Raw genomic sequence first — 13,563 nt, 5'->3', positions numbered from 1 at the left:
CAGATCAAGATGCCCGGCGCCACTCACCTCTCCTGAGCGCAGTCATGTGTGAATTGATTTTGCCGTTTTTACCTCCCTGTTGGTTGCTGCTCTCCACACTCTCTTCCATCTCTCTCTGTCTGTCATAACAGGCCACAAATAGATCTCATCATAAAACACACAATATTCATGTCCTAATGAGGACCCTGTCAGCAGCAGATTGATGTGTGGCGTTTATGTGCTGTGATTCTGCTGCTGCTCTAAATGTGTGCGTGATTGATGGAGCTGCCAACGACAGGTTGTGGGTTTTTTTGTTGCTGTTTTTTTTCTTTCCATAAACATGCTGTCCTAGATGACAGGCAGATAGTTAAAGATGCTCGCTTGGCCGTTTTGCAAGCTGCCTCGGTGCAGATTTGTGGAAAGTAGGAGCCAATCCTGAGATCAAGCTCTCAATTAATCATCCTCAGGAGCATCAAATAGCTTTTTAAAGAGGAGACAGCGCAGAGAGCTGAGAAAATGGCACATTCAGTGTAGTTTTGGACACTTTAGAAGTAAAACGCGGTGTAGCGGTCCCTCTAGTGGCACAACTGAAACACTTTATTTTGTGCTTCTCCGTTTATTTTGAAGAAGTAGGAGCTGATTGGCTACCTGAACATCAGGAATATGGAAACTTCAACACTCTGAGCTTAGAATAAAGGATGAACGCTGACCTTATTTATTTCATGTGAGCCAAACTGGCTCTAAAGTTTCTGTCTGAACCCTGAGAGGACAATATTGGAGGTTCAAAGCTGATTCATCTGTCAAGTAGTTTTAATCACATAGAGCAGTTATCTAGATCATATATGTGAGTACAAGTACCAATAGAATGTAAAAATTAACATTACAAATTATTGTGCATTAGTTTAAATACAAAGAGAAACTGTAAGAAGTCTCAAAAATAAATGTGGTTATGATTAAATGTCTTCATTAGGTTGTTAAAGCAGAAAAAAAAAAAACCTACACATAGTGTCAGACACCTGGATGTTATCTTACTTAAGTGACAAAATCCGAAATACTAACATACCAACTTGGTATGGACCAAAGTGTCTAAACATGCAAATTTAGGAAAAATATGTATGAAGAACATGGTCATTAATGCACCCATTTATAAAAAAAAATCATATCAAAGTACAAAGAACATCAATAATGTGGATATTAACACACTGGAGTGTTGAACACCTGGATTTTCATGCACTTAAGAGTAGAAAATAGAGAGGTTAATGCATAAAATATCACGTATCAAAGTATATGTGGATAATACTAATAGAAAAATGTAAGTTTATAAAACATTGATGTTTCATGCGCAAAGGTATCAGATATTAATATAGCAAAATATAAAAAAAAAACTGAATTTGTTAGAAAAATAGCTACTAATTAATGCACCTGCAACATCAAAAACTGGATTAATGCACCAATGTTTAAACAACCTGGATATTAAGCACAAAAATAACAATGATCTGGATATAGCAATGTGCAGCAATGTTTAACAACCTTGACATTAAAGCACAGAACTATAATCTGCCTGGATAAATGTGCCAATGGTGTAAAAACTTGGATATGAATGCACAAAATAATCAAAAACCTGGATGTTAACACACCAAAGTCTTCTAAACCTGGATCCTAAAACTGATTCTTTAGTGAAAGAGAGGCTTGATAATGTAGCTGCTTTTAGCTGGAACTAGTTTAACTGCTTCATATACTGTTTTTAGGTTTTCTCTAATCTTGTTAAATATTATTTAATCTTTCCTCTTTGGGCTTCAAGCAGTTATTTAAAATAAATTAACTCTTGGTGGAGCTGCTTGTCATAAACTTATGACAATGTTCCTCAATTTTAAAAGGGCCAGAAACCAAAACTCCCTGCTTTAATGTTAATAATAATCTTTGACATGTTTTATCTCATATGATTATTTATAAAATCTTAGTATGAAATGTAACTGTATCTGTCCAGCAAATCTAATGGAGGTTAAAAAAAAACTATCACAAAATGGAAATACTAAAATACTCAAAATTATACCATGAAGTTTATTTATTTTTTATTTTTTTTCTGCTGAAAAAGCAAATCTCCATTATATTATCATCATATGGGACTCTGAGACTCAATGCACAGAATATAATTCACATTCTTTCATGAAATATTCAATAATCTTGTATTTTAACTTTTTATTTTATTTTTAGATACAACTGCAGGAGAGCATTTGATCATCCTATGCTCCAGTACTGTGTGACGTTAAGATGATAATATATGCTTTGAAGCCTAAAAACAACCAAAAAAATACATTTAACTCAGTGCAAAAAGTAAGAATTAAAACTTTTTAATGTTTTGCAGAGCTAAAGAAGTGAATTGTGGTCTTATGTGTACTACAATAGAAGATCAACATGAACTCTAACTGTTTAAAGGATCAAAATTCACATCACTGCTGCAGAATGTCAAACTTTCAGGCTAATTTGAACAATTTTAAGGGTGATTTTGTCTTTACACACACTAACAAGAGAGCAAGACGTTTACTCTGTTGTGTTTTATTCCACTAGAGGGAGCCTTATGCTGGGATTTTCTTCATTTCAGACTTCAACTGATCAGACCAGACATCAGAGCAACAAACAGTGATTTACCTTCACTGCAGTGCCGAATTTATGTGATTCTAATGTAAAAGATCTACAGATAGCAATTATTATATTCCAGAGATATCTCAGAGTAGCTTTATTTTACAAATCTCTTTTATTTTTCAATCAATGAGCAACTCTCCAGAGATCAGCTCAGTTACGATGTAGGTCTACGATCCATATTATCACTCTTATCACTCAGAGATGAGAATCCTTCAACTAGAGGAGTCACTTATTTAGGTTGAACCTCAAAAACTCACAACCTGAGTCAATATTATCCCTAAAATTGGATTATCTTCATACATACTCTAACATTGTGTTCTGGAGGAGCTAGGAGACACTAAACCCAGAACTCTTGATGCTAGTTTCTCATGACATCCACTCCAGCTCCGAACAGACCTGCTGCGGTTTGCTTTAATTATCCATTTTGCTTACAGATGGTCCGCTGAAAGATTAAGTCCACTGTTTTTTCAATGTGCATTTCTTTGTCTGATGCTCTATTTGTCACATGTGAAATGATTGAAATTGGCCACAATCTTTTCGAATATTCCTTTGGGCACACTTCTCACACAGCTTGTTTATCTGAGTGGTTTCATGTGTAATAGGACCTTACTTAACCCACTTTTCTGGGATGCCACAGGCCAAGATAATTAACATGTAGGCCCTTGGTAGTTAATAGGATAATACAGTCTAATTGTATTATACTTTCTAGCTCACGCGTGAGTCATTTGGGGAGTTGTTAATCTTCCCGCTGGAGAAGGAAGGTGCGAGTCCGACTGTTTGTGGTGTCACACAAAATGAAAAGCCTCAAATCCTTGTCTTGTCTGCTGTTGTCTGTTTGCACCGATAGGGCCGCAGTGATGTGGAATAATGAATTTCTGGAGTCAAGAATCACCCTCAATTATGATAATGATAATACTCAACAGTAGGAGCACCAATTACAGCAATATTTAGAACACTAGATAAGCCACAAACAGACAGCAATAATGTAAACAAAAGCCTGGAACATGAAGTACAAGACCTGAAACAGCTTCCTAACATGCTGCACCAAAGGACTCATCACAATGCTTTTCCATTATGTAAGAAGTTAAGATTAACACTTTACTTAATCCAATTCATAATCAAAACTAACAAACCCTCAAGTAACATTTTTACAAAAGTGCAGAACTATCAGTTGCAGTTGCTGGTTGCAGTGGGATTTATGGAGTTTGTGTTGTGTAGTTAGTATTGATGCCAGATTGAATTATCTAGAAGGTGACTTGGTACTGTACGTTACTGTATTCCAACTTGATCTGTTTGTCATCCTGTCAAGTTGTTACAGTCGATATGCTAATATAAAGTATTTTTTGAAACTAATGTTTTATTTATTAGTCCCATCCAATGCACTGTTTTGAAGAAACACAATTAAACATGTTAGACCAATCTTTACTCCATGTTTGTAATGTCATTTGGGAAAATGAAATGTTTAGTGCAGGCGACACAAACAAACTGTAAAAGTCACTCCTGTTATTCAACGATGGTGGTTATTCAAGAATATAAATAAAGTGCTGGACTTTTACAGGGTACTCCATGAAACTATTCACTCATCTTTTTTTCAATTTTTATTTTTTTGGACACTTAGGGGCAGCAAAGCAAACTGTTAATACAACACTGACATACTAATCAGCCTGATAACATGAAATAACGTATAACAAACTATGTGTATGGCTATTTTTTCCTTTCCCTTGACTATAACCCTGTCTATAAATATTTCTGATGATGTATTTTTAAAAAGAAATGCTAAAAGCTTAGTACGTGTAAACATAGTCTGTGAAATGTGCCTCAGGTGATGCACTATTTACATGTGCAATCCCATGATATTACTTGATACTATCACCATGTAAGAGATATATTTCAACCTTAGTGATACTCAAAGTACTTTAAAATGTTCACACACCAGTTTTGTTCAGACTGCTATAAAGGAGCTACTTCTGCTTAGGTGTCTTGCTCGAAGACCATTCAGCATGTGAAGAGGATTAAACCACCAGTAGAAGTACAGCCCTACAATCAGTGGCGGTTCTAGACCAATTTTACTGAGGGGGCCTGGCTGGGGGCCAGGGTTTTTGTCAGAGGGGCACATTCAACCCGAGGCAAAAAAGACAAATATTCAAAATCTTATTTGATGTATTTTCATTTCATAAAAATAGTGTTTAACCATTGTAACCAAAGTGAATGGTTCAAAATATCACATTTCAGAGGAATATAAAAAGATAAGGCATTGACCAGTGTTGCATTAGCTGCTGCAGCTCTCTGATAGTTCCGCCATGTAACCATGACTTGTTTGTGTCACTCAACCTTGCATGCAGTGCAACCCCCCCGCTTTGTAAGATGTTTTCTTCCAGTTTTTGAAACCAACTAGTGAGTCAAAGATTGTGTCTGGGCTATTGGGAGGGCTAAAGTGTCTGCAATCGTAACAATACGCAGAGTCCAGCTGTTTGGAATATTCAAGTCAGGGGTGGATGTGGTACCAGGCTGCCTTGAAGCTCCTCCTCCTGTCCCCCATCAGGGTCCTTGGAAATGACTTTAGGTCCGGCTGCATCGGTGGGTCTTCTTTACATTTGCTGATGTCTGTGGAGAAAGACAAACCGAATATATGTAAACATAAATTCTGCATGGACACAGCATATAACATATAGCACTCACACACTGCTTCGCTGTGTAATATTTATTAATGGTATTTATTAATTGTATTAATTAATTGTATTTTTTATTGTATTCAGTATGTTCTTTCATTGTATTCTAAAGCCTGACCAGGGACTAAGATTGCAAATACGCTGAAGCTAGATGCATCACATTTTCCCATTTTTAAAGGTAACGTTGTATGTATCGTACCTGTTAAATAAACATGAGAATAAAAATTAACACACACATACACACACACACATTAAGCTGGCAAATGTTCTTTTCAACATCAAACCTGATGGTCCAGTGCTTGTAGATGCACATATATTCTCTGTCTGTGTCTCACACTCCGCTTGTATCTCAGTCTCAGCTTCTTCACTCTCAGGATCTTCATCTGCCTCTCTTTCCTGCCCTGTGCCCTCTCTCTGAAAATCAGTGTCTCCCAAGTCCTCTGGCTCTGTCCCTGTGGCGCTCTCAACACCATCATTTGGCTCTCTCTCAGTGTCTGCTGATGGCTTTGTCTTTTTGGTGCAGAAATAGGACGAAATGTCCTTTTTTCTCTTCATTTTGCAAAGGGTATCCACTCTTTCTCTCACATTGAATTAAGCTTAATATGCTCATATTTATTTACTTTTAATTGCTGTCTGTTCAGTGTACAGGATTGGCAGTGTTTGCCTCCAACCTACAGATTGTGTGATTTCTACATATAGATACACAAACACAACACAATGGGAGACAAAAATTACGAGCGTTTCATAGCAGCTCCAACTGGCGTCCATCTTTGTATTTACATATCCTACTTACATATGTAGGACTGAGGGTCCCCTTGAGGATGATACAGAGTTGTCCTCGACTTCTTGACCCCCATCATCCTCAAGAGATCTCGGATCAACTTGTTCTCAAATCCCTTCCCTGATCAGAATGGATTCTGGTGGGCAACCCATAGTGCACAAAGAACTTATCAACCAAGACCTTCGCGACAGTCTGAGCCTTTTGATTCTTTGTAGGGAAAGCCTGGGCATAGCGAGTGAAATGATCGGTCACCACTAACACATTGCTGATGCCCTTTGAATCTAGTTCCATGCACAAGAAATCTATGCATACGAGATCCATTGGTCCGCTACTTATGATCTGATGCAGTGGAGCTGCTCTCTGACCTGGTGTCTTGCGCACAAGACACTCTCCACAGTTCTTGATGTGCTGCTCAGCATCTTTAGCCATTTTGGGCCAGAAGAACGTACTTCTCAGCAGATCAGTAGTTCTTTCGATACCAAGGTGCCCTAAGTCATCATGCAAAGACTTAAGCACAGCTTCACGAAACTCTTTTGGCAGAACTAGCTGCATGACTTCTTCACCTGAAGGTCTCTTACTGAAACGATGAAGCAAACCATCCTCATGAACAATTGTCTTTTTCTCGCTTCAGTTGAGAGAGTTCAGAGTGGTTGTCATTGTATTCAGGCCATGTTTGCTGTTGAACTGCCTGCATGGCTGGTCCAATGCCTCTGATCTTTCTTTGGGCTATCAGTTCTGGCATTGACATGTGCTCCAAAGATTTCAGTTCCATCTGAGTAGGAAAAGCGTAGAGATCAGGAGCAGCATCAGAAGAAGCTCACAACTGCTCTACATACCATATGGAACTGTCAAAGATGGGGGGATGGAGACATGTTTGACAGATGGACTTAACACCACTCTGTGGTATAGTCTCCCACTCTGTGATGTCCTCATTTTCAGCGAAGTTTCTCGAGAGCACGTCAGCATCGATGTTGTGCTTGCCTGGTCGATACTGTACATCAAAATCATAAGTGGATAAGGCAGCAAGTCATCTGTGCCCAACAGCATTTAGCTTCGCTGTTGAGAGCGCATAGGTCAGGGGGTTATTGTTGGTGCGTACTGTAAAACGAGCTCCATAAAGATAATCATGGAACTTGTCAACGACAGCCCACTTGAGTGACAAGAACTCTAACTGATGTATAGGATATCGCTTCTCTGATTGGCTCAGCTTCCTGCTAGCAAATGCAACTGGTCTCAAGCCTTCGGCTCCAAGCCCTTTAGGCTGGCATCCACATGTAAGATGTAAGGCTTGTCAAGGTTAGCAAATGCAAGCACTGTGCATGAGTCAGAGAGTAGATGACTTGACGGAATGCGTCTGTGCATGCCTGATCCCATCCATCTCCAAATGGCTCTGATTCTTTCAGATAGCTTCTAGTGGAGTCTTTGTTATGTTTCCGGCTTTTCTGAGTCGGAGCATAGCCTTTGGTTATCTCTGTCAGTGGCCGAACTATGGCAGCATAGTTAGCTATAAACCTACGATAGTACCACAGAAACCTAAGAAGGATTCAGGGTCTTCAGGTCAGTAGGCTGGGGCCAGGTTGTGACAGCCTCCACTTTTCCGGGATCTGGTGAAACACCATCTGCAGAGACAATATGTCCCAGGTATTTCACCTTTGGCTGGCAGAACTGACACTTGTCGAGAGAGATTTTAAGCCCAGCCTCCCCAAGGCGGTCAAGGACTTTGATAAGTCGCCTCTCATGTTCCTCCAGTGACCTTCCAAAGACAATGAGATCATCAAGGTAGACGATGACCTGAAGAAGGTTCATGTCACCAACTGTCTTCTCCATTAATCTTTAGAAGGTTGCAGGGGCTCCAGTTATACCCTGAGGCATCCTTTCAAACTGGAAAAACCCCAGGGGACAAATGAAAGCTGTTTTTCCCTTGTCCTCCTCGGCCATTGCTATTTGGTAATAGCCGCTTCGGAGGTCAAGGACAGAGATCCAACAGCTCCCTGACAAGGAGTCTAATATGTCGTCAATGCAAGGAGTGGTGTACTGATCAGGGACTGTGCGGCTGTTCAGCAACCTGTAGTCAATACACATCCTTACTGTGCCATTTTTCTTCCTCACAATCACGATTGGTGATGCGTAAGGACTGCGAACTCTTTGATGATGCCTGCTCTTAAGAGCTGTTGCAGATGTTTCCTAACGTCATCAATGTCTGCTGGTGTCAAGCGGCGTGAGCGTTGTCGAAAGGGTCTTGAGTCTGACAAATGGATCGTGTGCTCAACGTCTTTTGCTAATCCAACATCCCAATCATTCAGAGAGAAGACATTGGATCTTTCAGACAGTTTCTGCTTCAAGCACTCTTTCCACTTCGATGGCACAGGTGAGTCTCCAAAGTTGATCAGTTCAGTGTCCAAAGATCCTGCTGTGGGTTTGTCAAGTGAGACAGAAGTGACACTTTCTGTAAGATACATGTGTCCCATGATCATACCCACCGGAATGACAGTCTCTTTAAGGGACTGGTTCTGTACCAAGATCCGGAAGCTGTTGACATTGACTGCATCTCCTGGTACTACCATGGGCTGTAATAGCACGGTACCTGGGAGTGGGGACAAGGGGGACGAGTCAAACATCAAGATCTCTTGACTAACAGGCTGCGTGAGATCAACCTTGCAGACCATTTGCAGGTCTTCCCTGGGAGGTAAAGTTAGAGGACCTGGGCCTTGCCATGTCACAATGCCCACATCGTCCTCCTGATCACAGGTAGGTGATGCAAAGTCAGTGGGTGCAAAGCCATTCACATGGTCAGCTTGTAGGCCTAAGGTTTGTGTAATGTCAACGCCACTCTCCCTACGTTGTTTAACCAGACTTCTCACATGTCTCGTGTTTGTACCAACAATGACAGGGGTGCGCTCAGCTGTTCGAGGACTGGGGCAAATGAGGGCAAGAACTGTTACAGTCTGACAGGTCCAGCAACCTCAGCTGGGTACTCCAGATCCACCACAGTGTAGCCTCGGTAAGGATAGCTAGCATCAGACTCGCTCAAACCCAGAGGTTGAGACCAGACACAGGCTGAACTGGGACATCAGGTAAGTACTTTTGATACCAGGACTCAAAAATTATGGTAACTTGAGAGCCACTGTCAAAAAGTGCATCACAAGCATGACCATTGACTTTAACTTTACTATGCTAGGTGGGCCAATCAAACCCTCAGGGATTGTTGCTGTTCAACCCGGTCTCACGGGGATTCGTGAAACTGTCACGTAAGTTTTAGTTTCGGTTTCGTGCGCACCAACACGATTTCGTCATGTTTTTCGTGCCGCTCACCACGAAATGTTTTTCGCTGTGGTAATCACATCTGAAAGTGGTTTATACCGGCGGATTCATGACGATCTAAGCTGTCCATCGGCGTATACTGCTTGTGTGATCGCGTTTGCGGCCGCCGGCCGCCGGACATTCTTGAAATTCCTATGCAAATTGGTAAGTGTACCACCGGCTTATGGTTAGGTTATGGTTAGGTTATGGTTAGGGTTATGGTTAGGGTTATGTTTAGGGACGATGTCATGCAAAATATAGCATTGGATTCGCCACGGTTTTACATTAAAAATATAATATACACATTCTTTGAAATACGTTCTGAGTGGCACGAAAAGTCCGCCGTTTAAAATACATTGGTGCGCATTTCGTGGTGAGCGGCACGAAAAACATGACGAAATCGTGTTGGTGCACACGAAACCGAAACTAAAACTTACGTGACAGTTTCACGAATCCCCGTGAGATCGGGCTGTGCTGTTGCTGGTGAGGTTGCAAGACTTTTCTTGACATCACAGTTCACTTTAGGTGCTGTGAACTTTGTGGAAGTCTGGTTGTCTTGGACAGTCTGAGAGCTTGAATCAGTTTTTAATGACTTTACTATGATCTTCTTCATTTTGGCATTTTGTGGCAAAATGTCCATTCTCTCCACACCTGTAGCAGAACTGATCTTCAGCAGGTCTTGAAGGTCTGGTAGGAGGAGTGTTGACAACTCTAGAGGTAGCTTCCACGGTAAAGTCTTTGTTTGGGTTGGCTGCATTATTGGTCTTACTCAGTTTTTGCTGTAATCTTTTTACTTGTTTCTTTAAAGCTGTAAGCTCGGACTCTGTTGCTTTTCCCACGAATGGGATGTGGTTGCAGGTACAGGACAGGAATATCCCTCTTCGGTTACAACTGCCTTAGCTCCTACAGATGCAACTAGTGATTTGAGCTCTTTTATCTCAGCTTTAAGGCTTTGAATCTCAGTCTGTTTAACTTCATTAGATTGCTTTGCTTGTACCTGATGCACTGAGGTATTAAGTTTCATTCTCGAAGCTTCATATTCCTCTTCAGCTCTAATCTCACTAAGAAGCTGGAGGAAAGTTGGGGGCCGAGCCTTTCTTTCTCTGAGACGTAGCTGCATTAGCATCAGGTCTGAAGAAACTGCCCCTCTCAGCAACTGCTCCACACGGGCCCTATCTTTACAGCTGGAAGGTAGACCACCTCTCTGTACAACTTTAGACAGAGAGCGCTCAAGTCGCCTGAGAAAGTCTGACAGTTTCTCTTCTTGCTGTTGTTGCATCAGTCTGAATGCAAAATACATATCATCACCTGATTCAGCAGTCCTAAAAGCATTATCAAGAGCTTCTAAGAACTCTGCAGGGTTAGCATCAGGAATTGAATCTCTCACAGCTTTAACTATCTCAAGGGCTGGCCCCTTAAGACTTTCCATTAACCGGTGTTTTTTCTCTCTATCAGTGCATTCACTTTCCTCCACCATGAGCCGTGCCTGTTCCAGCCAGTGGTCAAACTGCTCCTCACCTACTGGTACAGGTTGCATTCCTGAGAACAAGTGGAGGTGGCGATAGCCACTTTCAATGGGAGGTTTGTTAGTCTTTTGCATAAAATCTCCAACTGCTTTAAGAATAGACTCAGTAGAGTTAGTAGAGGGTGGTGGGGTAGGAAAGAGAGCTTTGATGTCATCCATGGTACGGCCCTCAGCTTGCAACAGTGCTTTTAACTTGCTATTGAAATCTCCCTCAACAGCAGGGCGACTGCCTGCTACAACTAGAGGCCAAGTTTCTCCACTCACTGGAAACAACACCTCAGGAGGAACACTGGCTGTGGATAAGTCTTCCTTAGTTTCACACAAAACCATCAGGTTGTCAAGTCTCGTGCTGAAGATTCTCCCTCTTACACGAACTTTGCCCAAACACTTAATTGTTTCAAGAGTCTCTTCAATTTGGGCAATTTCTACATTTTCAGGGACTACAGTCACCAGTGCACGAGCCTCATCCAAACCCTCACCTCTGCACCATCTCTTTAACTCCAAAACTAGCTCTGTTTTGTCCTCCATAATGTCACTTTGTTTAGCTGTTTCAACACTTTGCAATAAAGTCATTTAAATTTACTTTTGACCCAAAACTATCCCAGTGGTGCCTCCATTTTATGTAGCCCGTCTACCAGCTAAATGGATAGAAAGGGGCCCTGAGTTCTTAAACTATAGAATATATATTGCTCAATCAGTGTTTCCCCTACCATTATATTAGGGGTACTGTCACGAAACGGAGCTGGTTGGACCCGAGCAGAGAGCCACGCTTCCTCGACCAGAGGATGATTTAGAATGATTTATTGTATGGGGTGGATTATGGCCAGGATGGAGAAACCAGAGTGCATGAGCAGGGGGTTCCAGGCAGGAGTGAGGTTCCAGGCAGAAGTGGGGGTTCCAGGCAGGAGTGGGGGTTCCAGGCAGGAGTGGGGGGTTCCAGGCAAGGAAGAACTGGTGATAACTGGCTGGGGGAGAGCCGGAGGGGAAGGATGACAGCGGGGATCCCGGACAGCTGGCTGTGTGGAGGCAGGAAAAAACAATGTCAAAACAAGGCAGGAACTCAAAACAGAAAATGCAAAAGGCTAGAGAGCGAACTAACTGCGTGGTTTTGGTTCAACACTGGCAGGGAGTGGAAGGCTGAGCCGGTACTTATTGTAGAGGTGAGTCATTAGTGAGATGATAGTCAGCTGTCCGGGAGCCGTGGAGGTAATTGATTGCCTGAGTGGAGTCAGCTGAGAAGCTAGACTCCACTCAGGCACCAAGCTGTGGGAGGACAGACAGGGTAGAGAAGCGGATGGGAGACAACTAGACAGACAGGGCAGAGGAACGGAACTGAGACAACCAGACAGGGCAGAGGAGCGGACGGGAAACAACCAGACAGACAGACAGAACAGAGGAGCGGAACTGTGACAGTACCCCCCCCTCAACGGGCGCCTCCCGGCGCCCCATGGGCCCAACCAAACCTACTGGGGCAACCAAGGAGCAGACAGAGACACGCATACAGACACAGGGACCAGACAGAACAGAAGGGACCAAAAGGACAGGAAGGGCAGAAAACAAGGGTAACAGACAGGAGGGACCGAAACGACAGGAGGGACGGGAGGGAGGGAAATGGGAGAGGGACTGAACTAAGACTGGACTGAACTGAACGGAGCGGAGCGGAGCTGAGGGCAGGGCAGGACTGGACTGAGGGCAGGGCAGGACTGGCCTGGACTGAACTGGACTGAGGGCAGGGCAGGGCAGGGCAGGACTGGACTGGACTGGACTGAGGGCAGGGCAGGGCAGGACTGGACTGGACTGGACTGAGGGCAGGGCAGGGCAGGACTGGACTGGACTGGACTGAGGGCAGGGCAGGGCAGGACTGGACTGGACTGGACTGAGGGCAGGGCAGGGCAGGACTGGACTGGACTGGACTGGACTGAGGGCAGGGCAGGACTGGACTGGACTGGACTGGACTGAGGGCAGGGCAGGGCAGGACTGGACTGGACTGAGGGCAGGGCAGGGCAGGACTGGACTGGACTGAGGGCAGGACTGGACTGGACTGAGGGCAGGACTGGACTGGACTGAGGGCAGGACTGGACTGGACTGAGGGCAGGACTGGACTGGACTGAGGGCTGGGCTGAGGGCTGGACTGAGGGCTGGGCTGAGGGCCGGGCTGAGGGCCGGGCTGAGGGCCGGGCTGAGGGCCGGGCTGAGGGCCGGGCTGAGGGCCGGACTGAGGGCCGGGCTGAGGGCCGGGCTGGACTGAGGGCCGGACTGAGGGCAGGACTGGGCCGGGCCGGACTGAGGGCAGGACTGGGCCGGGCCGGACTGAGGGCAGGACTGGGCCGGGCCGGACTGAGGGCAGGACTGGGCCGGGCCGGACTGAGGGCAGGACTGGGACTGGGCGGAGCTAGGGACAGGACTGGGCGGAGCTAGGGACAGGACTGGGCGGAGCTAGGGACAGGACTGGGCGGAGCTAGGGACAGGACTGGGCGGAGCTAGGGACAGGACTGGGCCGGGCTGGACTGAGCGGAGCTAGGGACAGGACTGGGCCGGGCTGGACTGAGCGGAGCGAGGGACAGGACTGGGCCGAACTGAAAGCAGGGCTGGACTGGACAGGACTGAACTGAACTGAGAGCAGGGCTGGACTGGACAGGACTGAACTGAACTGAGAGCAGGGCAGG

This window comes from Acanthochromis polyacanthus, chromosome 10 (genome assembly GCF_021347895.1).
Source record: "Acanthochromis polyacanthus isolate Apoly-LR-REF ecotype Palm Island chromosome 10, KAUST_Apoly_ChrSc, whole genome shotgun sequence".
Classification (NCBI taxonomy): Eukaryota; Metazoa; Chordata; class Actinopteri; family Pomacentridae; genus Acanthochromis; species Acanthochromis polyacanthus.
This window is presented reverse-complemented; position numbering follows the sequence as displayed.